Genomic DNA, 27,225 nt, shown 5'->3' on the forward strand with positions numbered 1-27,225 from the left:
CTTTTAATCTCCAGCCTCATCCTTGTATTTTCACTTTTTACTACCAAGTGTTCAGTCTTTTCGAAGGTTTTGTAAACCTGCTAGCTAGTCTCCGCAGACAACTCAGAGTGTACCTCCTTCCACTTGGTTACATCATTTAACACTCTTCTACTAATTTTTTATCTTCTAAAATATTTTTGTCATTTTTATCCCTGTGATCTTATACTTTTTTATTCTTTTATTGTAATGTCAGTGCTATTTGAAAAGAAAGGAAATAATGTATTAAGTTAAACGCCCATGTTTAACCAAAAGTCCCATGCAACAGTTTTAGATATTTTAAATAAAGTCATAAGTATATTTAACAAAATTTCTGGATACCATGAAACTCATTAGGGTAAACAGTAACAGAATGAGGGTTCAACATGATTTCAAAAGGACAGTATCAAGAGGAAACTAAACGGTAAATTTGAAAAAGTCTTAGATTGAGCAACTACTAGTTATATAAATATGAAACTAGAAAGCTAGCTTCACACACACACAACAGGGAATTTTAATTTATCATGATTTATTTGTGATTTACTGTAACAAATTTTAAAAGGAAATAAGCTATAATCTTAGGATATATTAATGAAAGCAGAGGACCAGACCAGGAGACAAAACAACTGTATATTCTGAGTGCTTGTCAATAATTTTAACAAGAAAGGAAGTCACCTAAATATCATTTAGAAAAGGGATTCTGGGATATTGAGAGAGCCTAAAATTAAGTTTTGTGGAAAATGGCAAAGATTAGAGGAATATTCAAAATGATGAATGGAAGAACATTATAGCTGCTATCGAATACCTGAAGAATTGTCCTTTAAGATCAAATAGCTCTATATTGTTCAAGATAACCAACCTAGGAGAAATGGAGATAGTGTGGTTAAGACAGATTTGGCTTAATAAATGTGTAAAGCTGTGATAATCTCCCCATTACTGTTCAGCCAGCCTTTACAATATCAAGGATGTCATACAGCAGACTCTTTCATTGAGAAAGAGTTTAACTAGATGACATTAAGGTTGGTACTAAAGGCAGATAACCACGATGGTGGGATCACTCACCTAGAGCCCGACATCCTGGAATCTAAAGTCAAGTGGGGCTTAGGAAGCATCACTATGAACGAAGCTAGTGGAGGTGATGGAATTTCAGTTGAGCTATTTCAAATCCTAAAAGATAATGCTGTTAAAGTGCTGTATAGATTATCTACATCTGGATGTGAACAAATGCTAAATTCAGCCTGAGAAGCTTCACTGAGTCACAAACATGACATAGGTAGGTTTTAGGGCAAACAGTTCCATCCTTATTTGCAAAGTGAGCTCATTCCTCGGGGTGGATAGATCACTGGATCATTCAAATTAGAGGGATTTGGAAGGTTGGGAGAGGGAGGGAAGGATGGAGTGTGGGGAGGTAATTCCTGCTCTGGAATCTTTTGGGCAGAGGCTTAGGATCCTAGGCCTCCCTATCACACTTGGGGTGGGGGAGGTCAGTGAAAAGTGAGTGTTAGTCCGTAAGTTGTATCAAGATTGCCGGGAGAAATACCAATAACCTCAGATATGCAGATGACACCACACTTACAGCAGAAAGCAAGGAAGAACTAAAGAGCCTCTTGGTGAAAGTGGAAGAGAAGAGTGAAAAAGTTGGCTTAAAATTCAACATTCAGAAAACTAAGATGAAGGCAACCGGTCCCATCACTTCATGGCAAATAGATGGGGAAACAATGGAAACAGTGGCTGACTTTATTTTTGGGGGCTCCAAAATCACTGCAGATGGTGACTGCAGCCATGAAATTAAAAGACGCTTGCCCCTTGGAAGGAAAGTTATGACCAACGTAGACAGCATATTAAAAAGCAGAGATGTTATTTTGTCAACAAAGGTCCGTCTAGTCAAGGCTACGGTCTTTCCAGTGGTCATATATGGCTGTGAGAGTTGGAACATAAAGAAAGCTGAGGGCCAAAGAATTGATGCTTTTGAACTGTGGTGTTGGAGAAGACTCCTGAAAGTCCCTTGGACTGAAAGAAGATCAAACCAGTCCATCCTAAAGGAAATCAGTCCTGAATATTCATTGGAAGGACCGATGAAGTTGAAGCTCCAATACTCTGGCCACCTGATGCAAACAACTGATTCATTGGAAAAGACCTTGATGCTGAGAAACATTGAAGGCAGGATGAGAAGGGAGCGACAGAGGATGAGATAGTTGGATGGAATCACTGACTCGATGGACAGGAGTTTGAGTAAGCTCCGGGAGTTGGTGAAGGACAGGGAAGCCTGACGTGCTGCAGTCCATGTGGTTGCAAAGAGTCGGACATGACTGAACTGACTGAAAGGCAGACAAATAAAGAAACTCAGAGTCAAAAAATGTCATATAATGATAAAGGGGGTCAATTCATCCATAAGATACAAACGTAAATATTTATGAACCTAACACCGGAGCACCTAAATATTTAACAAATAGAACTAAAGGAGAAACAAACAGCAAAACAACAGTAGCAGGAGATTTTAATACCTCACTGTCAACAACAGATAGATCTTCCATAGAATCCATAAGGAAGCAAGATTTGAATAGCATCCTAGACTAAATGAATCTAGTAAACACACACAGAACAGTCCATCCATTAACAGCAAAATACACATTCTTCTCAAACATACACAGAACATTCTCCAGGACAGAAAATATGTTAGGCCAGAAAACAAATTTTGACAAAACTAGTTAAGAGAGAAACTGTATCAAGTATCTTTCCTGATCATAATGGCACTCAGACGAGTATTTTCCAATACCCAAGCAATATCCCATTTCTCAGCAGACACAGAATGGGTTGCCTACAAATTTAACTAAATTCTGACACGATCTACCAAGAAACAGCATCAGTTCCCACAGGTTAAGGGCTTGATCCTACACGACTGCCCCCACTGCAGACACCAATTGCAAGCCCAGGGACGTTACCTGTGTTTCTAAACAACTGGCTATAAATTGAAGGTTCCTGCAATTCACTTCTCAGGTTTAAATAACTTGCTAGAACTGGTTCATAGAACTTAGAGAAACATTAACTTATGTTTATGCCAGTTTATAGAGTTCTATAAAAAATTCAGACGAACAGTTAGATGAAGAGGTACATAAGGTGGAAGGGTCCTGAGTGCAGGAGCTTCTGTCCCCATAAGCAGTGGGGTGGACCACCCTCCTGACATATGGATCCCACCAACATGGTAGATCTCTGAACATCATCCTTTTGGGTTTATTAAATGGAGGCTCCATACGTCATAATACACAGACATAATTAACTAGATCAATGGTGGCTGGTGACTGGTTCAATTTTAGTTCCTCTCTCCTCCCAAGAGGACAAAGTTCCAATCCTTTTATCATGGTTGGCTCCCCTAGCAACTGGCCTGCATCATTCGGTTACCTAGGGGCTTTCAAAAATTCACCTTATTAACATAAATTCAAGTTTGATTGAAAAGGGCCTGTTGTAACAAAAAGACACCCATTTCACTTTTATGGCTCTTAACTAAGGACAAAAGCCCATTTTATGGCTCTTAACTAAGGACAAAAGCCCACATATACAACAAAAGATGTTTCCACTGCTCCTATCACTTAGGAAATTACAAAGGTTTGGGGAGTCAAGAATCAAGAACGAAGACCAAAACATTTAAATGTTATAAATCACAATATCACAGGCATGAAACTAGAAGTCAGTAACAGAAGGAAAATCAGAAAATTCACAAATACATGGAAATTGATCAACTCACTACTCAACAACCAATAGGTCAAAAAAGAAATCCAAAGAGAAATCAAACAATATCTTGAGACAGACAAAAATGGAAACACAACAAACCAAAATTTATGGGATGCAGTCTTAAGAGGCGTTTATAGCTATGTCAACATTAAAAAAAGAAAAAAAGATCCCCCATCCCAAAAAGAAAACATTTCACCCCAAGGAACTAGAAAAAAGAACAAACTGAGCCCAGAGTTAGTAGAAAATAAAGATTAGAGCAGAAATAAACGAAATAGAGAAAGGAAATCAATATAAAAAGTGAACACTTGGTTCGTTAAAAAGATAATCAAAATGACAAACTTATAGGTAGACTAATCAAAGGAAAGGAGCGGACTCAAAACAAAATTGTAAATAAAAAATAAAACTAAATAAAGGGGAGACTTCACAGCTAATACCATAGAAATAAAAATGGTCAGTTCAGCTGCTCAGTCATGTCCAACTCTTTGCAACCCCATGGACTGCAGCATGCCAAGCTTCCCTGTCCATCACCAACTCCTGGAGCTTGCTCAAACTCATGCCCATCAAGTCAGTGATGCCATCCAACCATCTCATCCTCTGTCGTTGCCTTCTGCTCCCATCTTCAATCCTTCCCAGCATCGGTTTTTTTTTTTTTTCAATGAGTCAGTTCTTGCATCAGGTGGCCAGAGTACTGGAGCTTCAACTTCATCATCAGTCCTTCCAATGAATATTCAGGACTAATTTCCTTTAGGATGGACTGGTTTGATCTCTCTGCAGTCCAAGGGACTCTCAAGAGTCTTCTTCAACACCACAGGTCAAAAGCATCAATTCTTCGGTGTTCAGCTTTCTTTATGTTCCAACTCTCACAGCCATACACGACCACTGGAAAAACCGTAGCCTTGACTAGACGGACCTTTGTCGACCAAGTAATGTCTCTGCTTTTTAATGTGCTGTCTAGGTTTGTCATAGCTTTTCTTCCAAGGAGCAAGCGTCTTTTAATTTCATGGCTGCAATCACCATCTGCAGTGATTTTGGAGCAGTGGTTTTGGAGTCATGCAACTAAGCAATTATAGTGTAACAATTACAGGAAATGGGTAATTCCTAGAAACATGACCACTTACTATTATTAAAAATAACTAAGCAATTAGACTGAGGTGGCTCTAAAGTCTTGCTGGCTGACGTAGCAACCAAAATCTAAGCCAGTGTATGTGTACTGGAATATAAGAAAATGAAACTTAAGAACAATCTCAAATAAGGCAAATGCTTAAGATACAGCTGATCACTTTGCTTCAGAGTGTTATTTATAAAAACCTTGCCCATAGCTCTTGGGCATGGAGCACTTCTAAATCCAAATCACTTCTGGATTGGTGCTCGAAATTCAAACCAATGTTTGCTCAAATAAACTCTTCAAAATTTTAATGTGCATCAGTTTTTTTTAACACTTCCAAGAATGAATCATAAAGATGTAAAAAGTTTAAATAGACAAAAATTACTCCCAAACTCATTTTATGAAGCCAGCATTACCCAAACCCAGAGAAGGAAACTACAGGAAAACTATAGGCCTATATTCCTGACAAATTTAGATGCAAAAATTCTCAGTAAAATAACAGCAAACCACATTCAATACCACACTAAAAGAATCATACAGCATGATTAAATGGGATTTATCCCTATGATACAAGGATGGTTCAAGGCATACAAATTAATCAATGTGGTGCACCACATTAACAAAATGAAAGACCAAAATAATACGACCATCTAAATAGATGCAGAAAAAAAAATGACAAAACCCAACATTGTTTCATGAAAAAACTGGATACTAAAGGAATGTTCCTCAACATATTAAAGGCCATATACAACAAGCCTACAGCTGACACAATGGTGAAAGGCTAAAAGCTTTCCCCCAGGATCAAAAACAAAAGGAAAGTACTTTAATCACTCCTAGTGAACATAGTACTAGAAGTCCTAACCAGAGCAATTACGTATGAAAGAAATAAAAGGCATCCACATCAGAAGGAAGAAGTACAAATATCTTTGTTTGTAGATAACATCAGACCTAATAAATCCATTAAAGCTGCAAGTTACAAAATCAACATACAAACATCAGTTGTGCTTCTATACACTAAGAACAAACTAGATGAATATTAAACAATCCCACTTAAAATAATATTTAAAAAAATACCTAATAACTTCCCAGACTTCAGACAATCCTCTAAAGCTACTGTGAGCAAAACAGTGTGAAAGTGAAAGTGTTAGTCACTCAGTTCCTCTCCAACTCTTTGTGACCCCATGGATTGTGGTCCACTGGGCTTTTCTGTCCATGAAATTCTCCAGGCAAGAACACGAGTGGGTAGCCATTCTCTTCTCCATGGGATCATTCAGACCCAGGGATCAAACCTGGGTCTCCTTAACTACAGACAGGTTTTTTACTGTCTTAGCCACCAGGGAAGCCCATCAAAACAGTGTGGTACTGGTACAAAAACAAACACATGGATCAATGGAACGGAATAGACAGCCCATAAATAAATTCACACACCTATGGTCAACAATCTTTAACAAAAGAGGTAAGAATATAAAATGGGGAAAAGCCCCTACTGTAAGTGGTGCTGGGTAAGTTGGACAGGTGCATCTAAATTAATGAAGTTAGAACACACCCTCACACTATGCATTAAAAAAAAAACTGGAAATGGCTTAAAGACACAAAAGTAAGATATGAAATCATAAAACTTCTAGAAGGAAAAATGGGCAAAACATTGTGTGACATGAATCATACCAATTTTTCTTAGGTGAGTCTCCCAAGGCAATACAAATAAAAATGAAAACAAATGGGACCTAATCAAACTTATAAGCTTTTGCACAACAAAGGAAATCATATATATATATAAATACACACACACACACACACACACACACATATAAAAGACAACCTATGGAATGGGAGAATATATCTGCAAATGATGCAATCAACAGAGGCTTAATCTCCAAAATAAACAAACAGCTCATACAACTCAATAGCAAAGAAAAAATCCAATTGAAAAATGGGCAGAATACCTTAATGTACATTTCTCCAAAGACATAAAGGTGACCAGTATACACATGCAAAGATGTTCAACATCACTAATTACTTTAGAAAAATGCAAATCAAAAGTATAATGAGGGGACTTCCCTGGTGGTCCAATGGCTAAGACTCCGTACTCACCAGAGTTTAGTCAATGCTGGGGGCTCAGGTTCAACCCCTGGTCAGGGAACTAGATCCCACATGCCAAAACTAAAGATCTCACATGCTGCAATGAAGATCGAAAATCTAACACGCTGCAACTAAAATCCGGTGCAGCCAAATAAATAAAATTTTTAAAAATACAATGAGGTATAGCCTCATAGGAGTTAGAATGACCATCATTTAAAAAGTCAACAAATGCTGGAGAGGGTGTGAGGAAAAAGGAACCCTCCTACACTGATAGTAGGAATGTAAGTTGGTGTGGCCACAATGGAAAAAAGTATGGAGGGTCAGAAAACTATAATTTAATTATCATATGACCCAGCAATCCCATTCCTGTGCATATAATCAAATAAAACTATAATTCCAAAAAATAAACGTATCCCTTTGTTCATAGCACCACGATTCACAATAGCTCAAGCATGGAAACAACTGAAATGTCCATCAAGAGATGAAAAGATAAAGAAGATGTGGTGTAATACAATGAGATACTACTCACTCATTAAAAAGCCACAAATAATGCTATTTGCAGAAACATGGATGCAACTAGAGATTATCATACTAAGTGAAGTAAACCAGAAAAAGAAAGACAAGTACCACATAGATATTACTCATATGTGGAATCTAAAATATCGCACGATTGAACCTATCTATAAAACACAGAGATCAGAACTTGTGGTTGCCAAGTGGAAGCGGGAAGGGAGAGGGATGGACTGGAAATTTGGAGTTGATAAATGCAAACTATTACATTTAGAAAGGATAAATAACAGGTCCTACTCTGTAGCACAGGGAACTGTATCCAATCTCTTGGGATAAACCATAACGGAAAAGAATATTGAAAAAAGAATGTATATATTTAAAACTGAGTCACTTCGCTCTACAGCAGAGAATGGCACAACATTATAAATCAAGTATACTTCCATTTAAAATTTTTTTTAAATACAAAGCAATAAATTTAACCACAGAGCTGAAAGATCTATACATAAAAACTATAAGACACTGATTAGAAAAATTGAGGACATTAATAAATAGAAACATTTCCATTTTTATGGACTGGAACAATTAATATTAAAATGTCCATACCACCCAAAGTGATCTACATGGGCAATGTAATCCCTATCAAAATTCCAGTGACATTTTTCACAGAAATAGAAAATAAATCTTAAAATTTAATATGGAACCACAAAGACCTTGAATAGCGAAAGCAATTGTAAGGGAGAATAACAAAGCTGGATGGATCACACTTCCTGATCTGAAACTACATTAAGAAGCATTAGTACTCAAAATATTAGGTATTGGCATAAAAACAGACATATAGACCAACAGAACAGAACCAAGAGCCCAGAAATAAACCCATAAATATATGATCAACAGATATTCGAAGAGAGTCAAGAATACTCAACAGGGAAAAGAGAGTCTCTTCAATAGATGGTACTGGGAAAAGTAGATATTTACATGTGAAAGAATAAAATTAGACCTCTATATTATACTGGCTCACAAAAATTATCTCAAAATGAATTAAAGACTTATATAAGGCCTAAAACTCCTAGAAGAAAATATAGTGAAAACACTCCTGAACACTTGTCTTAGCAATGACACCAAAAGCATAAGAAAAGAAGGCAAAAAACAAGCAGGACTAAATCAAACTAAAAAACATCTGCAGAGCAGAAGAAACAATCAACAAAGTGAAAAGGCAACCTATAAAATGGGACGGAAACATAAAACTACATTGAGATACCATCTCAACATTTGTTAGAACTGCTATAGACAAAACAACTGAGAGGGACTTCCTTGGGGGTTCACTGGTTAAGACTCTGCTCTTCAAATGCAAGGGGCACAGGTTCAATCCCTGGTCAGAGAACTAAGATCTCACATGTCATTTGGCACGGTTAAAAAAAGACATGACATAAAAAGTACTGGTGAAAAGGAGGACACTTGTGAAGTTTTAGGAATGTAAACTGGTATAGCCACCATGGAAAACAACATGGAGGTTCCTCATAAAATTAAAAACATAACTGCCATATAATCCAGCCACCCCACTCTAGGTGTATATCCAAAGGAAATTAAATTTCTGCCTCAAACACTTATCTGCAACTCCACGTTCACTGCAGCTTTTCACAGTAGCCAAGATACGGAAACAACCTAGGTGTCTGTCACTTAGATTAATGGATAAAGAAAACACATACACACATGTATACATGTATACACACATACATAGGTGTGTTTATATAAACAAACACACACATATACATACCCACCATGGAATATTATTCAGACATAAAAAAGCAGGAACTTTTTCTTGCCTTTTACAACATGCATGAACCTTGAAAGCATCATGCTAGGTCAAATCAGAGAAAGACACACACGGTATGATCTCACTTATCTGTGGTGGCTGCCAGGGGCCTATGAAGTAGGGGAAATTGGAGAGGGAGGGCAAAGGGTACAAATACCAGTTACAAAATGAATAAATTCTGCAAATCTAGTCTATAGCGTGATAACTACAGTTAACATTACTATATGTTACTGTACTGAACATTACTGTACATAAGTACTGTACACTTGAAAAGTACTGAGAGATCTTAAATGTTCTCCCACAAAACAAACATCATTGGGATTTTCCTAGCAGCCCAGGGGTTTCCACTTCAGGGGACACAGGTTTGATCCCTGGTCAGGGAACTAAAATCTCGTGCCGTGTGGCAGGGCCAAAATAACAAAATAAAAATACACTCAAAACAATATAATTAACAATGTGAGATGATGGTTGTGTTAACTAACCTTATTGTGGCAACTGTTTTGCAAAATACACATATATCAAATCACCATGTTGTACACCTTAAACTCACATAGTGTTAAAATATGTCAACTATATCTCAATAAAGCTGGATACAAAAAAAGGAAGGAAGGAGGAGACCAAAGAGGGAACCAACACAAATAAATAAATGCAATTTACATAGAAGTATAGAATATACTGGGCTTCCCAGGTGGCACTAGTGGTAAAGAACCAGCTTGCCAAAGCAGAAGACCTAAGAGATGTGGGTTCAATCCCTGGGTCAGGAAGATCCCCTGGACAAGGAAACACTCCAGTACTCTTGCCTGGAGAATTCCATGGACAGAGGAGCCTGGCAGGCTACAGTCCACAGAGTAGCAAAGTCAGACATGACTGAAGCAACTTAGCACATATGCACATAGACTATAATAAAGTAGGTTTACATTTAGTTATTTTTCTTTTAAAGAAATATTATTTTATTTATTTGGCAGCTCAGGCTCTTAGTGACATTCAGGGTCTTTTAGTTGCAGCATGTGAACTCTTGGTTGTGACATGTGCAATCTAGTTCCCTGACCAGGGTTCAAACCAACGCCCCCTGCATTAGGAACACAGAGTCTTAGCCACTGGACCACCAGGGAGCCCCAGTTATTTGTTCTTAAACATTAAAGAAGAATCAAAATTAAAATCAATGAAAATTGAGGAAAAAGCAGGCCAGTGTCATTACTAGATGTATGAACAAATTAGCTAGCACACAAGCTTGGTAACTCTGTTCTTTGGCAGTATGCTTGATCTCATATTCCCAAACCAGTGATGACTCAAGACTAAACAAAAACAATTAGGACAATGATATTTTTCATAAATCTACATGGGTTACATTTTTAAATGCTAGAATTACACTCTTCAGATTTGGTATAAATTAATCTGTATTTCATTTTAAAATATCAATGATATAGGAAACATTTAAAAAAATGTTGGCAACATTTTATTAGTTAGCCCCCCACCTTTTATTCTCCCCATTTTACCAATCCAAGACTTTTGTAAACATCCTAGAATGTATGTTTTATGGACAGTTCTTTGAAGAATTTGGTCATGAACGTCGTGCCTGCCAAGAGCCATAAAAAATAAGCAAAAATATGTTTATAGATTAAAAAAATAAACACTGGTAGGCATAAGAAAGTTGATATACAAGCAGAATTTTAAATTCAGCTCTCTCTTCTCCAGGCATTCTCCTGCTAGAAGGGAGATTCTAATCTCTCACCTGCTTGATGGAATTCTGCAACTAGGTGAGGGAAGGAAACCAGGAACTCTCACTGCTCGCTGTGGCATCTTAGCTTCATTCTCCTCTGGGTTTAGGTTTCAAGGTCCTGAACTTCTCACATTGTTTCTTCAAAGAATAATCTCCTGACTTCTGTAAGGTTGATGGCAGTTGTTCAACTGATTAGGATGAAAGGGATGCGTGTGGAGGTGGTGGCACCACGAGCTCAGCAGCAGCTCAGGTCCATCTCCCATTAAAGATTTCCAATGTCCCCTGTTCTCAGCGTTCATCTGTAATATACAGTACTTTTATGTTATGAGTTTTTCAGGGGTCCTGCAGACAAATCATGATGATCTGTCTCCTGCCAGTATTCTCCTCTATAGAGTTTGACCTTCCTCTCCTCTGTTAGGTTACTTACTTTTTAACTAATTTTCCTTGCTTTCCTTCTTCCTATAGAAGTAGGATTACAGATGTCTCATCCTTTAAAACATGGGAGCTTATATTCCTGTCTTCAGATGATTTTCAAAAAAGCCTGAAAGTAATTTTACTTTGCTGTCTTAAAAGGGATGGGTTTTGTAATCTTTTAAGTCAAGTAACTTTGAAATAGAGCCAACTACTCTTCAAAGGCTAAGTGTTTATGTTTGATAATAACTCCCAAAGGATAACACAATTGAAACCAAAAACTCAAATGCTCTGTTAAATTAGACTACTACCTCTTTTTCAAACAGAGCCTATACTTTCTCATCTCTATGGTTTTATATCTTTTACCTAGAAATTGATTCATTTTTAAAATATTCTCCAATTTCATATCCTTCAGGAAAGCTTCACTGATTCTCTCTCCTAGAGGGGAATGCCTTTTTCCCACTTGAGGTTTTCCAGAGGAAGAATCTTCTATAAACTCACTCCTGACTTCTCTGTACTTCTTTACTTACAGACACAGGGTAAATCATCTAAACCTATGTGACTACTTAATCTCACAAAAATGAAGAGCAAACTTGGTTCATCTCTGTGCTTCTACTTTTTCAAGCTGTGGAGCAAGGATTCACCACTTACTCAGGGCCAGACTCTCCCTTGCATAGAGAAGCTTGAGTCAATAAAGCACAGCCTGGAAGTGGGGGTCTCCCTAAAGGACTTCAGTTAAAAGGCACAGTTTGGCTCACATACTGAAAGCTGTATCCTTCAACCTGGTCTCTGTTAGTAATAAAAGTGGTATTTTGAACCTACGCGCCACCCTTGTTTTCTCCCATTTGTTCAGAACTTCGGCAAAGATAAAGGATGCTTTACTTGAAACCTCTTCAGAAATTCCAACAAGCTTTAGGTATTTCCTACTTGCCTATTATCCAGCACCTCTGTTTATAATTCTATTATAGATCTTAAATTTTGTCTTACTATGTTGACAGTCTTCTAATCTATAAAACTTTAAGCTTTTAGAAAGTGGATTAACCACAGTGCCATACACATAGCAAATCATAACATAAATTTTTGTTGTACTGACTGACTGAAAGGCTAAATGTTTCTCTAAACTAAAAGTAAAGAAAATTTGTGGTTTCTTGCTATTTCAGGTTCTACTCATTCTAAAGTCACAGCAACCACATATCAAGACTGTCAGACTACAATTAATCTTATAACTAAGATTTTATTTTTCCTTGTCAAATTTCCTCTACAATATGTTGGGTCATTATCACCAGTCCTGTTTTTTGCCCGCATTCTCTAGGATTTTTAAAAGCTAGTTATACATCTTATAAATGTAAAACTGAAAATAATTTGGCTTACACTGAGGAGATGAATTCAAATGAAATGGATAGAATTTAAGTTAATATCTCAAGATATCTTTCTATTTGACAAAGACAATAACCACTCAAATTCACTGTATTAATATATCATCATCAGTGATAGTAGCTGTTAAAAAATTAGTAGACATGATTAGACACGATATGGCCAAACTAGTGGTTGTGGTCACTCTTCTACAAAATAAAGATTAGAAACTGACAAAGTACATTTTTAGTATAATTGAAATATTTCAAAATTAGGAAGCCAGAATCAGGTCTTCTTCTAAAACTTCAGATCAAAAGTGTACTCAGAGCGACATCAGCAAAAATGATGGAATAAGAAATTTTGAAACCGCACCTTTCTATGTGCTGTGCTTAGACGCTCAGTCATGTCTGACTCTTTGTGACCCCATGGACTGTAGCCGGCCAGGCTCCTCCATCCATGGGGATTCTCCAGGCAAGAATATTGGAGTGGGTTGCCATGCCCTCCTCTAGGGGATCTTCCCAACCCAGGTCTCCCACATTACAGGCTGATTCTTTACCATCTGAGCCACCAGGGAGCCCCCACCTCTCCATAAAAGTAACCAAAACCTGGCAAAATCAAATGTTCTTGAACTAACCGAAGGCTTCCAACAATCCAAGGACTGTATATTCAAGCACAAAGCCTGGATTTCACGAAGAACAGAGAGCTTTGTGGCATTTTAAGTTACTCCAAGCCCCAGAACTGCAGTAGCAATATCCTGAAAATAAGAGCCTGTGTTGCTGGTAAACGAGGAACCAGAATAGATCTCATTTTCAAAGTCTTGACTGTTTGGTTGCTCCCTGTAAGACCAGCTCAAAAGGTCTGTCTTTATTTTACTGGACTAAAAGGGTTGTTTTTTGATATTACCCACTAAGTCATGCCTGACTCTTTATGACCCCATGAACTAAAAGGGGCCTAATGCTAAAAAAAATTACTCTACTTTGTTCAAAACATTTACAGGCAAATGTTTAGTCACTGCTGCCTAAGGAACAGATAACTGGAGAAGACAATAGACTAACCAAAGAGCTTAAGGGGAAAGGGCTAGAGAATGAGATACCCATAAGGGTATTGAAAGTTTCAACATATTCCTGGGAATCCAGAAGATCACATGCACATCCAGGATTGCACACACACTCAGGAAAGACCTGAGAAGACCCTAAGCTGTCACTTCTGGTTGATCTGGAGGCGTTGCAGAAACAGGAAGTGAAGGCTAAGGCATAACTGTAAACTGCCTGGCTGAGTACTGAAGTCATGCTCTAACACGCACAAAGAGCCCCTCAGCAAAGACTGGTTCCAAGTGTTTAAAACTCTGCATAATCATGAGCTGACTACTAAGCTAACTGAACAGAGATTTCAGTGGCCACACGCAACAAAGAATACAGAGTTTACAGAATTAGTTCAGAAAAAGACACTAAACAAAACAAACAATACTACTACAATAAGCAGCAGCATCAAAACCAGGAGGGGAAAGAATGTGATTTCCAGAGTTGTCACATTTTAACATTCAAAATGTTTAGCTTTCAACAAAAAATTACAAAGCATGCAAAGAAATAATTTGCAAATCATCTATATGATAAAAGTCTAGTATTCAAAATAAAGAACTCTCACAATTCAACAGTAAAAATACAAAAAAAAAACAATTAAAAACTGTACAAAGAATATGAATAAATTGTTGTTCAAAGAAGATATACAAATAGCCAACAAGGACATGAAAAGATGCTCAACATCATTCATTAGGGAAATATAATACAAAGATAAACCAGCCTATATGAGATAACACCCCATATACGCTAAGACATTATAATTTGAGAAAAAGAGGAGTGGTGGGGAATGAAAGAATAACTGTAAGAATATGGAGAAAGCTAAACCATAGCACATTGCTGGTGGGAATGTAAAATGGGCAGCTGCTGTGGAAAATAGCTTGGCAGTTCCTCAAAATGTTAAATATAGAATTACAGTACGACCCAGCAATTCCACTCCTAAGCACATGCCCAAAAGAACTGAAAAAAGGTTTCAAACACATACTTATATCTGTTAATAAATGAATGGAGAAATAAAATGTGGTATTTTCATACAATGCATTCACTATACAGTCAAACAAAAGGTAAACATGCTAAAACATGGATGAACCTTGAAAACATTATGCAAAGAAGCCAGTCAAAAAAGACCACACACCATATGATTCCATTGCAATGAAAGTCTGGCAAAGAGAAATCTAAAGAGACTAAAAGCAGATAAATGGTTGCTTAGAACAAGGGAGTGATAGGAGATAGGGAGTAATGCGTAAAAGTTGTCAGTTTCCTTCTCAGGTGCAGAAAATTCCCCAGAATTGACTGTGGTGATAGTCAGCAAATATCTGTGACTGAATTATATACTACAAAAAGGAGAACATTCTTGTAATGTAAATTATCTCAATAAAAAATATAGTTTAAAACTGTGTACTCAACAAAGTCTTTGAAGAAAGGTAAAATAAATTCATAGTAAACTTCTCCTCAGTAAAAACAGAAGTCAAGAGACAAGGGAGAAAAATCTTTAAAGTGCTCAGAGAAAATAACTGCTACTTTGTACCTAGTCCACCCTAGACGACCCAGGCAATAAGGAAAGAAAAAAGATGCTTCCACACATAATTAGGTAAGTTCATCATCCACAAGTCCATAGTAAAAGGACTTTTTAAAAGGATCCGCTTTCAGAAGAAAAGTGAAACAGGTACTTCTGCTTATAGGAGTAATAAACCAGATTATTTTCATGAACTTTGTAAAGATCACTGAAAATTTGATGAAATAATAATGGCAGATTTTCTTAAAGCATGGAAGAGCAAAAAAACAGCATAAAGAACTATCAGTCCTTGGACTTCCCTGGTGGTGCAGTGGTTGAGAATTCACCTGCCAATGCAGGAACACGAGTTCAATCCCCAATCTGGGAAGATCCTACATGCCACAGAGCAACTAAGCCTGTGGGACTACCAAGCCTGTGCTCTGGAGGCTGTGTGCCTCAACTACTGAAGCCTACTCGGGTAGAGCCTGTGCTCCACGAGAGAAGCCACTGTGAAGAACAGCCCACACACTGCAACTAGAGAGGAGCCCGCACAGCAACAAAGATCCAGGGTAACCAAAAGTAAGTAAACAAACAATAAAATTATTTAAAATATAAACATACATATGGAGCAGAAACCACGCTATAAGAAGAAATAAACACATATAGAGATGGCCGGAGAACTTTAATACTCTTCCAATGAAACCAAGAGACAAAACAGACAGAACGTTAATAAAAACCTAGAGGGTCTGAATATCAAAGCTTGATCTGAGATATGTGTAATGAACAGAGTCAAATAATAACAGTAACTTAAATTTAATGAATGCATATTGTATACTTGGCAGCCTTGTAAACATTTTTAATACATCAATTAACTCTTACAACAACCCTGGATAGATTCTACTGTCTCCATTTTCTTATTAAAAAACAGGTGCAGAGATGACATGTATTCCAATGTCTCACCACTGTAAATAGCGATCTCAGTCAAAATGCACAAATTATACCTTTGCCATAATTTGACAGTACTATATGTCATAATTAGGAATCATTAAGGCCCTAATAACAGATTCTTAATGTTTTACTGGATAAACACTATGCATGATCCCTTTCAAAAGTGTCATCAGCCCTTTTGAAATCGTCATCACTCCTTTTGAAGTTTTCCAAGTTTAAACCCACTTTTAAAATTTTGTCAGTCATAAATGAGGTCCCGTGTGTACTTAGGGTTCATCATTAGATGTTTCCCTCATCTACCTAAGAGTATTCTTTTGTTTACTTAAGAGTTCTGAGGCCTTACTCTTCTGTTGATCCATCACAATTTTATATTTAGACATAAACAGAAAAACTATAATTTTAAGAAATGTTAAAAAAGTGGGGTATTCTGGTCTCCAGTGTCTGATGGGTAAGCACTTCTTCCTTCCTGCAATGGGCCCTTTAAAAGGCAGTCTCATTTAAAAATTTTGTGTCTGATTTCTTTCTCCTACATCAAACCTAACCAAGCATTTAATAAACAAAATTTTACTTTGTTCCAACACAGAATATTTACAAAAACTGATGATGTACTTGGCCACAAAGAAATAATTTCAAAAATCTGTTAACATATAAGTCACTAATACACTTACATATAATGCAATAAAGTTACAAATGAACAACAAAATAGCCCCTCGAGATCAATATACCTGAGATTTTAAAATACAGACAGGAAATAGCAGAGTTGAGATTTGAACCCAGTTGATCTGGTCCCACTGTCTTGCTCAAACCCGAAAGTCCTAATTTATCAGGCTCCAAGACTGTGTTACCCAGTGTGGTGAAAGTGAAGCATTAGTCCCTCAGTCATGTCCGACTCTTTGCAACTGTAGCCTGCAAAGCTCCTCTGTGCATGGAACTCTCCAGGCAAGAATACTGAATATTCATTTGCCTGTAAAAGTAAATGTAAGAATACTAGCTATTCCTTCTCCAGGGGATCTTTCTGACCCAGGGACCAGACCCAGATCTCCTGCAAAGACGACAGATTCTTGACTGTGTGGGTCACCAGGGAAGTCCGTGGTACTCAGAAAAGCAAATTCACGGGCCCAGGTAATTTGCCAGTTTTCCAGGTAACTGTAAAGCATATTGAAGTTTGAAAAACCACCTCTCTAAACCAAGGCTCTTAATCCTGGGGAAAAGCTTTGCTTTGGACTCATAATTTGGGATAATTCTTTAAGCCATTAAAAGGGTTTTCTACTGTGCAGCTCAAAGCATGCTAACTGGACACAAAAATGAATATACAAAAATCAACAACTTTATAGCTCCCTAATGGCAGTAAATTCTATCATTTCTACCTTTAATATATATCCAGGATTCAATTACTTCTTACATCTTCATCACAACCAACTTCATACAAGGTACCACTACTACTTTTCTCAATTACTCAAAGAACCTTTAATACCAGTTATATACTACTTCTCTACAAAGCAAGTGATCCATTCAAAGCTTGAATATTCTTCTGCTCAAAAATCCCTATGACTTCCCTTGTTAGAATAGAAACCAAAGGACAAAATGGTCAGTAAGTCCATTTATGATCTGCCCTGCTCTCCCATCCTCCCAACCCTCACCTCTACTCCTAACTCACAACTCTCTGACCTCTTCCCTACCAGTTAACCAACCTCTCCATGATCTGGCCACAGTGACCGACCTGTTCACTCTGTTCCTAGAATATATCAAGAATACTCCCATCTTCTTTTTTGCATTCCTTTGCCTGTATCAATTTTCTCCATTGTTCCCTTAAGTCTGCTCAAATATTAACCACCAGCAAGCTCTTCCTTAACCATTCTATATAAAATATGAACCATGCCTAGCTCCCTTCCTTCCTCTTTTTCTTATCCCTCATTTCTGTCCATAATATTTATCAGCATCAGACACATTATGCATTTACTTTTTTATGTTTCATGTCAATTTCCCTTCACTAAATTTTAAACTCTATTTAGGCAGGATTTTGTGTTCTGTTCACTTTTACACTCTCAGCATCTCTAACAATATCAAACACATAGAAAGTGCTCAAATATTTGTTGACTGAATTAATGATTAAATAATGTTTAAAAAAACCCTTCCCTGGTGGCTCAGAGGTTAAAGCGTCTCCCTCCAATGCGGGAGAGCCGGGTTCGATCCCTGGGTCGGGAAGATCCCCTGGAGAAGGAAATGGCAATCCACTCCAGTATTCTTGCCTGGAGAATCCCATGGATTAAAAAAAAAAGAAAAGAAATGTAACCAAAAAAAATGCCCATTTGTAGTAACATCAACAACAAGTATGCAAAAATAAAAAGAACAAAAACCATGTAAGATCTTATAGGAAGTACTCCTTATCATATTCACAAATGAGAAGGAAATTATAATAAAGATATAAATTCCCTCAAATTAATATGTAAAGCCCATTAATTAAAACTGTGGTACTGGCAATAAAAAAGAGATGAAAGAACACAGTTCCAAAAAGGCCTTTGAATTCATTTAATTAATTTTATGATAAAAATGGCACTTCAAAACTAGTGGGGAGAAGATGAACTAAATCATGTTGGGACAACTAGCTATCAAAGTTCAGTTAATACTCTATCTTATAAAACAAACAGAAAACTCTACCTTATAAACAAGCTCCAGGTAGGTTAAAAACTACACTACATGGGATTGCAATGAGTCTGAGATGACTGAGCACTAACACTCAGTCACTAACACTTTCACTTTTCATCTTCATGGAAGAATATAAGGAAATCTTGAGATGTCATTCTCTAGTCACTAAGTTGTGTCCGACTCTTATGACCCCATGGACTATAGCCCGCCAGGCTACTCTGTCCATGGGATTTCCCGGGGAAGAATAATGGAGTGGGTTGCCATTTCCTTCTCAAAGGGCTCCTCCTGACCAAGGGAGTGAACCGGTGACTCCTGCACTGCAGGTGAATTCTTCACCACTGGGCCACCTGGGAAGCCCAATCTTGAGATAAGGGACACTTTTTCAAAATAAACACCAAGAGGAAACTGACAAGACTATTCAATGAAAACCTTTGCAAATACATGGGTACATAAAGGATCAGTATCCAATACAAAGAATACCTAGAAAGAAAAAGAAAAAAAAAAGACACAATCTAATTCTCAAAATTTAACAGAGAATAAAATAAACAAGAAGAAAGAAAAACTTCTTTCTTATGAATTTTTATTGAAGTATAGTTGATTTACTAATACAACATTGTGTTAGTCACTGCTATACACTGTAAAATGATTCATTATACATATACATGCATTCTTTTTTTAAAATTCTTTTCCATTATGGTTTACCTCATGATACTGAATATAGTTCTCTGTGCTATAAGTACTACTTGGTTGCTTATCTGCTCCTTATCTATAGAGGTGAAGAGGATCAGAATTAGGGGCAGTATAAGAAGGAATTATCATACTCGAAATGTCTTAGCTTTTAAATAAAAATTTATGCATGTATTTATATAAATTAAAACACTATAATTTTTTTAAACTTACTATAATTTTTTAAAAGAGAAAAAGCAAGGTTCTAAACCATATGTCCAACAATTTTGTTCATTCATAAAATGTGAACATGTCCATACATAATAATAGATACATACATTTATAAAATTATTGAACCCATGTCTCTTGCATCTCCTGGACTGGCATATGGGTTCATTACCACTGAGCTACTAGGGCTTCCCTTTATAGTGAACAGTTAATTATAACTTAACTTCTCTTCCAAGAACAAATACTAAAGCAAAGGTGGCGCAGTGGTCAAGAATCCACCTGCTAATGCTGGAGACCCAAGAGACAAGGGTTCAATCCTTGGGTTGGAAGAAACCCTGGAGTAGGAAATGGCAACCCACTGAAGTATTCTTGCCTGGGAAATCCCATGGACAGATGAGACTGGCACTCTACAGTCCATGGGGTCGCAGAAGTCGGACACGATTTAGCACTCGTGCACACACACACACACACACCAGTCCCAAATTAAACCAAAGGCCTGTAACTTCTGTTTTGCAAAAACAGAAGTGGGCAGAAGAAAGACCCATCCCTGAAACACATTAAACTAGGAAACCTGAGGCTACTTTAGGACAGCCAAAGCAGATAATGCTCAAGCTGACTTCGTCTAAAATAATGGTACATTTCAGAGACTGCCAGTCATTTAATCAGCCGCAGTCCAACTTCAGCCTTAGCAAATAAAAGCTACAAGGTTTACTGAGCTTATTTTTGGTTGTTTTTTTTTGTTAGTCACTCAGTCGTGAACAACTCTTTGCGACCCTATGGACTGCAGCCCACCAGGCTCCTCTGTCCATGGGATTTCCTAGGCAAGAATACTGGAGTGGGCTGCCATTTCCTCCTCCAGGGGAATCTTCCTAACCCATGGATCGAACCCATGTCTCTTGCACCTCCTGCACTGGAAGGTGGGTTCTTTGCCACTAGCGCCACCAGGGAATTTTTGGTTAAATTATACGTAAGATTTAAATCTGATCATTTCCTTTCTAGTACCACTGGCATTAAGCAAAACAACTGCTTACAAAAACTATTTGGCTGGCTATGCACCTTCAACCTGAATGTGTATCCAGGCCTAATTTCACAAGAGAAAAACATTATTTCCAGTTAAGATAATGTGGAGCATATATATTTTCCCCTGGATCCCAGCCTAATGCTGAACTGAATCCTGTCATTTTCATTCTGTTAATTCATCTCTGAAATAATACTGTTACTAGAAATACTGACAAGTCATTTGACAACAGTCAGAATATGTAAAACCTAGAAAAATAAAGCTGGATCCTAGGTAGGTGTGTAGTACTGCAAGACTAGAAAGGTAATGTAATGAAATATCACGCATTTCATATGAACATGTATTTGACAGATGTTAGGAGGGGCTTTCCTGGTAGCTCAGCTGCAATGCAGGAGATCCCGGTTCGATTTCTGGGTTGGGAAGATCCCCTGAAGAAGGGATAGGCTACGCACTCCAGTATTCCTGGGCTTTCCTGGTGGCTCAACTGATAAAGAATCCCCCTCAGTGTGGGAGAACTGGGTTCGATCCCTGGGTTGGGAAGTTCCCCTGGAGAAGGGTCAGAAAGATCTTGGCCATAACTCCAAAACACCTTGCACTTTATGGATGGGATTATTTTAAACGCAATTTTCAAATTATTGAAATAAATAATTTAAACACTCTTTTTGTTTCTCAGTATTATTCCTGATATTACTCTTTTATTCCATTAAGCCTAGTTGATCTTTGACCTAGAAATGTATGTTTATTCATAAAATACTGTACCCTGAATTTTTATTATTTTTCACTCAACAGTGGTATATTTTTATTACATAGGTATCTAAAAGGAATTTAAGACTTGGTAGGGTTTATACAGAATATTTGTTCACAGTTGTTAAAGAGTTAAAGTTGGCTAGTAAACCAAAGAACAGGTTCAATGCCCACGCTTTTCAGTTCACATGAAATTAACTCTGCTCAATTCTTTGGCCACAAATTTAAGTGTTAGTCAATCCTAACCAAACATCTTATAAATACCTGCTATGGATCAAAAGAGTAACTAACAATGGAGAAATTTTTCAAAACAACCCATTCTCAGTTGGCATGCCCTCCAGGCACATATAGAAGTCAACTGGACTAAAGTTCTGGCTTTTAAATACTTAGCTATTTAATGAGGAAAATGACAGCCTTTTAAAGCATCTGCTTTCTTCTCGATAAACAGCAGAAAAATATCCTCTACCTACTACACGAGACTTTTTTCTAAGTTCAAATGAAATCATAAACGGGAACATGTTCTTTAATGTGTAGAACACTGTGTTAAGCTGTTACTTAAGATAGTTCAAAATATCTGTCCTACTAAAGGGAAGTTAGCAGGATGCCCTCCATATACAAGGGTCAGCATTTTTTAATCCTTTATAAATTCCTTAAAAATATTTATTATTTGCCTTAAAAACAAATGGAACTACTTACTATATAATGAATTCCTGGAACTACTGGTGGAAGTGTCATTTTCCTGTTATTAGTTTTCTACTTTTAAAAATGTTATTAAAATTTTAATTGAAGGATAACTGCTTTACAGAATTTTGTTGTTTTCTGTCAAACATCAACATGAATCAGCCATAGGTATACATATGTCCCCTCCCTCTTGAACCTCTCTCCCATCTCCCTCCCCATCCCACCCTTCTAGATTGATACAGAGCCCTTGTCGGAGCTGCCTGAGACAAACAGCAAATTCCCTATCTATTTTACATATTGTAATGGAAGTTTCCCTGTTACTTTCTCCGTACACTCTCACCCTCTCCTCCCCTCTCCCTATGTCCACTCTTTTTCTAACCTTGATTAATTTCTGCTTAAACTTCTGAGAAATGTTCAGCTTTAGAAAAAAGCAGTTACTCTGACTAGCTCTCTCTTTAGTAATCCTACTGCTCTGTTTCCCAAGAAATAAAATTGTTTCTTCTAACTCTCCCACATAGCTAACACTGCCAGAACCCACTAAATTATTTTTCTCATCCAGTTTTCTTCCTATGTAGATTACAAACTCCCTGAGGAAGAGACGTTGCTTTGGAGCAGTTCTGCATTTCTAACACCTATCAGTATTTAACACATACTAATGCTAAATAAAATTTAAACAAAACAGAACTTCTACCAACAGCATGCCCTGGTTTTCTAGACTGAGAATTTCTGTGCCCCAGACAGGGTCAGATTAGCTTTGTTGAGTTCCCAGATATATTTGTTCTTGGTAGTTTGAGAGGCTGTAGCGTGGTATGATAGTTTCGTCAGTATAACTGAATGTGTTTCAGTTGTAAAACGTACAAGTTGTAAAATAACCATATGTTAGGTGCTATACATTAGCTATTGCCCTTGCTTCTAGGGCTGAAACATCTAGGACAGGACAGAAACCTGAAATGAGCTATTGGTTTTATGATGGCAAATCCATGATATGTAAACTGATTTCCCTATGGAGTTCAAGTTGTAAATACAAATTAACTTTGTATTCTTTCAAGGGATTAGTATTGCACAAAAAACTGCACTGGTGAGTCTAAATGTCTAATTCAGATTGCTACTTATTTCTCTACTGTGCAATTCAGTTGCCATAAATTAAATCCAGTTTCATTTATTCCTCCTTAATGCTGTCCATTGAAGTCACGAAGTATTATTTTAGGGGCTTCCCTGGTGGCTCAGTGGTAAAGAATCCCTCTGCAAATGAAGGAGACACGGATTCAACCTCTGGTCCAGGAAGATCCTATAGGCCAAGGAGCAACTAAGGAGCAACTAAGCCCGTGTGCCACAACTATCCAGCCTGTGCTCTAGAGCCCAGGAACCACAACTACTGAGCCACATCTACAGAAGCCTGCACATCGAGAGTAGCCCCTGCTCGCCGCAACTAGAGAAAAGCTTGTGCAGCAACGAAGACCCAGTACAGCCGAAAAAAAAATAAAAATTTTTTTAAAGTAAGAGTTTTAGGTTTAATCTTTTTTGTTTCAACAGAGGTATAATGGGCATAAAACATTGTATTAATCCAGTTTGTAATAAGGTAGGGAAACAGATACTGGAAACCTTATTTAAGAGCTGTAAAGACAGAGAAGTAAGCAGTTTTCCCCAGTGTGCAGTGTGGGTTTACAGTAGTGCAAAGAGAAAGTCCCTTGAGTTCTTGACTTCCACATTTAGGCCAGATTTTTCTGTCTGGACCAGAAACTGATGTGCTCAGATGAAATTTATGTCATTTAGGGCCTTTAATGCCTTTTGAGGCAAATAATCTAGATACAATTATTCTTTCTTAAAGAATGTGTTAACCTCGGTAAAGCTGGATATTTTGCTGTTGTGTAGATCTAGATTTGGGAAGCTGCTTTTGTATAACTCCAGTCAGCTGTGACTAAGAATACTGAATATTAAGTCCCTTATCTTCCTGAAGTTACCATTCATGATGTTAGGAAAGTTACATTATTAAATAAATGCTTCAACTTATTCAAGGACACTTCCAAAATATATCAGGTTTCCTTCCTACAAATGGACTGCAGAAACAAGCTATGATGTGATTTTTGCAACGGAAGTGTCTTTACATGAAGGCATGTAAATAACTTTCAAAAAACTGATGAGTGTGGGGAAAGGGTATTAGCAATGCAGTGCTCTTAAAAATAAATAAATAAATGCATCTCTACTTACTTTTCCATGTTCAGTCATGCCATAGCTTTATTTTCTACAAACCAGAAAAAGAAGAATGACCAGTTTCTTGAGTAAAAGCTGACTGTTTTAAATGTCAACTTACAATTTGGTTCCAGATTCTCATCTTAGGAGACATTTACCCACATCTGCCTAACAGTGAACACAATAATAGTTACAGTATAAATTCCATATAAACATCATCAAATTATTACTGATTAAACTTCATAGGTTCAACTACACTGATTAAAATTCATGTGTTCCAGTCCAATAAACCCAACGTATAAAATTGAATCAGATGAAAAGAAATCATTAGTTACGTTCTTTCCTTTATAATACTTTTTCCTTTAAATAGTATATTCCTTTAAAGCATTTAAAACAATGATTTACAAAAAGTCTACTCAAAACCACTTTCACTCCAGAAAGTAATAAAATAATAGGCATCATTTTTTGAGCCCTTATCATACAATAGATCATGTACAATGTTTGCTCAATGTTATAAAAACATCATAGAATTTAATCTTTATAATCCAGTGTGTAGGTTTTGTACCCATTTTTTAGATATTGAAAATTTGAGACTTTGAGAGATTAAATGACCTGTCTTAGGTCATACAGGGCTTCCCATGTGGCTCAGTGGTAAAGAATGCGCTTGCCAATGCAGGAGACCCAGGTTTGATCTCTGGGTCAAGAAGATCCCCTGGAGGAGAAAACGGCAACCCACTCCAATAATCTTGCCTGGAGAATCCCATGGACAGAAGAGCCTGGTGAGACACAGTTCACAGGGTCACAGAATCAGACACAACTGAGCAACCAAGCACACATGCACACTAAGGTCATACAGATGGTAAATGGCAAAGCCAGGGTACAAACTCAGACTTCAAAGCTAATGCTTTTAAATAAGTTCTCTTTATACAAATATATAAATTCCAAAAATATTAAAAACTGAATCATAACACACTAAACTCCAGGATATCACGCAATCATACCTATTCCTCACTCCTTGGCAAAAATCATTCAGAGAGGTATAACATATCTGATGCTATTAAAGTGCTGCACTCAATATGTCAGCAAATTTGGAAAACTCAGCAATGGCCACATGACTGGAAAAGGTCAATCCTTATCCCAATTCCCAAGAAGGGCAGTACTAAAGAATGTTCAAACCACTGGACAATTACACTCATTTCCTCTGCTAGGAAGGTTATGCTCAAAATCCTCCAGGTAGGCTTCAGCATTATGTGAACTGAGAACTTTCAGATTTTCAAGCTGGGTTTAGAAAAGGCACAGGAACCAGAGATCAAATTGCCAACATTCACTGAATCATACAGAAAGCAAGAGAATTCCACAAAAACATCTACCTCTGTTTCACTGACTACACTAAAGCCTTTGACTGTGTGGATCATAACAAACTGTGGAAAACTCTTAAAGAGATGGGAATACCAGACCATCTTACCTGTCTCCTGAGCAACCTGTATGCGGGTCAAGAAGCAACAGTTAGAACCCTGTACGGAACAATTAGCTGGTTCAGGATTGAGAAAGGAGTACAACAAGGCCATTTACTGTCATCCTGTAACTTATATGCAGAGCACATCATGCAAAATGCTGGGCTGGATGAAGCACAAACAAGCTGGAATCAAGACTGCTGGGAGAAATATCAACCTCAGATATGCAGATGATACCACTCTTAATGGCAGAAAGCAAAAAGGAACTAGAGTCTCTTGATGAGGAAATATCAAACCTCAGATATGCAGATGATACCACTCTAATGGCAGAAAGCAAAAAGGAACTAGAATCTCTTGATGAGGGTGAAGGAGGAGAGTGAAAAAATCAGCTTAAAACTGAACATTCAAAAAACTAAGATCATGGCATTTGGTCCCATCACTTTACGGTAAATAGAAGGGGAAGAGGTAGAAGCAGCAACAGATTTCCTCTTCTTAGGCTATAAAATCACTGTGGATAGTGACCTGCAGCCATGAAATTAGAAGATGATTGCTTCTTGGCAGGAAAGCTATGACAAACCCAGACAGTGTGTTAAAAAGCAAAGGCATCACTTTGCAGACAAAGGTCCATATAGTCAAGGCTATGATCTTTCCAGTAGTCATGTACGGATGTGAAAGCCAGACAATAAAGAAGGCAGAGCGACAAAGAGTTGATGCTTTCGAACTGTGGTGCTAGAGAAGACTCTTGAGAGTCCCTTGGAAAACAAGGAGATCAAACCAGTCAATCTTAAAGGAAATCAATCCTGAACACTCTTTGGAAGGACTAATGCTAAAGCTGAAGCTTCAATACTTTGGCCACCTGATGCACACAGCAGAGTCATTGGAAAAGACCCTGAAAATGGGAAAGATTGAAGGCTAAAGGAGAAGAGGGCAACAGAGGATGAGATGGTTGGATGGTCTACCGATTCACCAGACATGAACTTGGACAAACTCTGGGAAATGGAGTCGGACAAGACTTGGCAACTGAACAACCACCATATCTGTAAACAGATATACACGTATAGGTTCAGAGGGGCTTCCCTGGTGACTGAGTGGTAAAGAATCCACCTGCCAATGCAGGAGGCACACGTTTGATCCCTGATCTGAGAAGACCCCACATGCTGCAGAGCAACCAAGCTCCAGTGACATAACTATTAAGCCTGTGCTCTAGAGTCTCAGTTCAGTTCAGTCGCTCAGTCGCGTCCGACTCTTTGCGACCCCATGAATCACAGCACGCCAGGCCTCCCTGTCCATCACCAACTCCAGGAGTTCACCCAAACTCATGTGCATCGAGTCGATGATGCCATC

General features: G+C 37.6%; 1 protein-coding gene across 7 annotated transcripts in view; it reads right to left on the reverse strand.

The window, feature by feature from the left end:
• The window catches only part of FBXL20 (F-box and leucine rich repeat protein 20), a 93,582-nt gene that overhangs the window by 57,703 nt on the left and 8,654 nt on the right, over positions 1 to 27,225 (reverse strand). The window contains exon 2 of one of the 7 annotated variants that reach the window (XM_069543362.1): positions 10,984 to 11,270. The exons of the other annotated variants lie outside the window; for them this stretch is intronic. The gene's annotated coding sequence lies outside the window, so the exon portion shown is untranslated. The remainder of the gene's footprint in view (positions 1 to 10,983; positions 11,271 to 27,225) is intronic. 7 annotated transcript variants of the gene reach the window in all.

Source organism: Ovis canadensis, chromosome 11 (assembly GCF_042477335.2).
Source record: "Ovis canadensis isolate MfBH-ARS-UI-01 breed Bighorn chromosome 11, ARS-UI_OviCan_v2, whole genome shotgun sequence".
NCBI classification, from domain to species: Eukaryota; Metazoa; Chordata; class Mammalia; order Artiodactyla; family Bovidae; genus Ovis; species Ovis canadensis.